Source organism: Solanum tuberosum, unplaced genomic scaffold, assembly GCF_000226075.1.
Source record: "Solanum tuberosum cultivar DM 1-3 516 R44 unplaced genomic scaffold, SolTub_3.0 scf00297, whole genome shotgun sequence".
Lineage (NCBI taxonomy): Eukaryota > Viridiplantae > Streptophyta > Magnoliopsida > Solanales > Solanaceae > Solanum > Solanum tuberosum.
In genome coordinates, this window is record NW_006239220.1 from 142,660 (window position 1) to 147,064 (window position 4,405).

Here is a 4,405-nt window from a genome sequence, read left to right on the forward strand (position 1 = left end):
ACATTTTCCTTCATACCAAACACACCCTTAATTCTTATATGTAAATACATTTTTGGCTTTGTTTTCATAGTTTCTATGTCCCTGCAAAACAAATCTTAATAGAAGCAAAAACAAAAAATGTACGAATTTCAAAGTTATAGATATAAACAAATATTAATAAAAAATTTACCTATTACTTGTAATTTATAAATAAAAAATAAAAATTACAAATCTCTTACGTGCCATATTTTTAAGAAAAGATTTACACCTTTAGTATAATACATTTCTGGCGAAACACTTTTCTTTTTGTTCATTCCATATAATTTTTTTGTCATTTTAATTACTTTATGCCATTTAACTTAAAAGATGAAAAGAAAAAAAAGATACATATACAAACATAATATAGTGAAAAACTTATCAATCATATCGGCCGAGATGATTGCTAAATATTTAAATTGTATCAAAAATATTAATCGATAATATTTTCCATAAATAATGGAAGTTGTACAGTCTAGAACACAAAATAAAAAAATTTCCCTATTAAAGGAAATGAAATTTTACTTCCTTAATTTAATAAAATTGAAATCTTTTTCTATATATTAAATCCTCTAATAACGACTAAAATCTATTTGATTAAGGAATGCATCCAATAATAATTCGAACAATTTTTTCTTCTGATTTTACAATTTAAATCACCACAATTTCAACAATATGCAACATCAACATTTTTAAAATATTATGTAACCCTTTTTCTCTTTCTTCTCATGGCTTCTCCGGTTTTAGCAATCAAAAAATATTTGTACAATTTTAATAATAAAATTCCTTACAGTTTTCTAGTTTATAGTAGCAAAAAAAATTAAATTCTATAAAATTATAATATGAAAATTTTAAAATAAATAAAGAACATGACAACTATAAAATTCTTAAACATAAAAATAAAGAACATGATGACAACAAATAAAGCTATTGAATGTGAATTTATTTGACTTAATCCTAAAGTATTCAACTTAATTATACTCTTTATATAAGAGAACATTAACTTTTGGTAAAGTTTTAATTTTTAAGACAAAAGAAAAGAAGACTTAATTCTTATATGTAAATACATTTTTTGCTTTGTTTTCATAGTTTCTATGTCCTTGCGAAAAAAATCTTAATAGAAGCATTATTAACTATTTACTAATTAACTAATAAAAATTAAAAAAAGACTCCTAAAGAAACTTAACACATTAGCCAAATCTTAATAGAAGCAAAAACAAAAAAAGTACGAATTTCAAAGTTATAGATATAAACAAATATTGATAAAAATTTACCTATTGCTTGTAATTTACAAATAAAAAATAAAAATTACAAATCTCTCACCTGCCATATTTTAAAAAAAAGATTTACACCTTTAGTATAATCAATTTCTGGCAAAATCACTTTTCATTTTTTGTCATTTTAATTACTTTATGCAATTAAACTTTAAAAAGGTGAAAAGAAAAAAAGATACATATACAAACATAATATAGTGAAAAACTTACCAATCATATCCACCGAGATGATTGCTAGATATTTAAATTGTGTCAAAAATATTAATCAATAATATTTTTCATAAATAATGGAAGTGAAAAACAGTCTACAACACAAAAATACAGATTTTTCCCTATTAAAGGAAATGAAAATCTAAGCAGTTATTCTTTTTTAGCAGTTATTCTTTTATTTCAGTTTTTATTATTTTATAATACTTAAAACTTCTAAAGTTTATCCACAAAAATCAGTTTTAATTAGTGGGAGTTATGCACAACGTTTAACTGATGCACACTGTTTTTTATTTTTCTTTTTTACTTTTTAATCTTACATTTTTCAAAATAGTAAATCTGTCCTAGATTAAATTTTTTTTTAAAATAATCTATTTTTCCTAATTTATAAATTGGATTTAAAAAAAAAATTATGTTTGTTTATAAAAATGCCGACAATTGTCATTATTTGACATGTGTATTTTCATTTTAAAGATTGAATTTTTAATAATTAATTAGTTATATAATATTTAGTTATTAATAATTTAAAATTCTAAAAATTTGTGATGTTGATAAGTGGCATTTTTTCTTCTCCTATTATATATAGATAGATATTTGAAATTGCAAACGACCCGAAATAGTAGCGCCGGATTGCAACATGATGATTACTGAAAAATATAAAGAGTGAATTGATGCATCAGTATTTAAGAATGCATATGAGTTTTATAAATTATATGTATTTGTGTATCTAGTATTAATGCCATGTATATGTGTATTCAAAATTAATTTTATTTGTATTGATGGTATCTATATATTTTGATGGTAGATATACCTATAGTATTATTTTTTTTAATGTTATCAAGCAGAAAATTGAACAGTCTTTTCACTGAAATACTGTCGCTTCTTTCTTGATGCCATAGGAATATATATATATATATATATATATATATATATAATATATATATATTTATTTATTTTATTTTATTTTTTATTATTATTATTTTCAATTTGATGAGGTTCAATCATGCAATTAGTTGTATCTCACTAATATTACCTTATAAACGATATTTATTGTGTATTTTTCATGTCATCTAACCAGATGTGCATTACATGTGTACTCCACTTAATCTATTTAGATGTCATATGAACATGTGGAGAACAACTACATTTTATTTTTTAGATTTTTGTATATTAATTTTTATTTTATAAGTTATAACATAATAGATGACGTTCTTTTTGTTGGATCTCATATTTGACTACTCGATTGTCTGTGTGCATGAATCAAAGATAGTAATCTAAATGTCCATAGTTAACTGAGAAAAGTTTCCTTTTTTTTCTTACCGAAAAAACTAAAAATTAAAATTAAAGAATATATTCTATCTAAGAAATCATATATATAATCACTTGTTTATCTTACACCCAACAAAGATATAGTTCATATACTTGTAAACAATTTTCAATTTATTCAACCAAACATGATTCGTCCAAGGAAAAATAACAACACCGTGTTATCACATATATAGGGCGGTATAATAATATGAAAATTATTGGTCAAAGTTAATATAAGGAAAGATGAAAGATAGAAATAATTAATGTAATAACTATTAGCATTCATAATACTATGACTAAAGAATGTAAAAGAGTGTGAATAAATTTGCAATAATTAGTAATAACTAACAAAATTTATAATGTTATAACTAAAGAATTAATGTGCAATAGATGAATTTCTAATAAATTTTATACTTACATAAATAAATAGGACTTTTAATTAATGTTAGTTTTTTTTTTTATAGTTATTAGATTTTAATTCAGTGTAGGGACAAAATGAAAATGTTTATTCCATATTATTGACTATAAAATTTATTTTGTTAATGATAAATTTTAAATGATTCATATATATTTACATATTTTCACATTTGTTCTGAAAAAGAACTCGGAACATTTTAAAATAATCTATTTTCAAGTTAGAAGATCTCGTTAACTTGATAATACATTTGTGACATATATAATACTTTAGTTTAAATACAAATACCTACCCAAATATAAATATATATTTGCATTAATGAAAATATTTATCTCATAAAATTAGCTATTAAATAAATAATAAAAATTAAACTAATACAAACTTCTATTGGCGTTATTAAGAGTCATATGAACTTTTCTTCGTCTAAAATACTGAAATATTAAGAAATAGTAAATAAGTAAAACAAAAGGACAATGTTTATATAGTAGTAACTATTTTGAAGCAAACTTCCTGGGAGTCTAAATCACACAAGTAACATTGATAAATAAGGTTATTCTTTTGTCTTGAGCATCAAAAACAAATCGTGACAATTCTCTAAATTTTGAAAAAAAGATATTCAGAAGCATATATCTACATCACAAGAGAAATTGTTAACAAAAACAAATGACTTTAGACTACATCATGTTAACTTCATATATTGGAACATTACATATTAATGTGTATATTAAGCAAAAAATAATTATTATATCATCAAAATTATATTATTTTCCTCAAGTACTCGAGGTTATGGAATATACCCTCTTAGGATAGAACGACTTACTTCATCAAAATAGTGGTACCTCATATTCCGCTAAACTTCGAACTCAGTCAAACGACAATAAATTACACAAGGAAATTTAAAATGCAAGAAGAAGAAGAGTAGAAGATTAGAAAAAAATTGTGGTTGGAAAATGAGAGGAAGTCCCTCTATTTATAGTCAACAAAGGGTAGTATGAACAAATGTTTTTTGTGTCTTATCCGAAAGATCATGACCTTTCCAAGAAGTCACAACTTATTGAAAAAGTCACAACACTTTGGAAAAGTCGAACTCATTGAAAAATCACAACCCTTTAAAAAAAGTCACAACTTATCGAAAAAGTCACAACTCATCGAAAAAGTGACCTTTCCGAGAAGTCACAACCCTTTG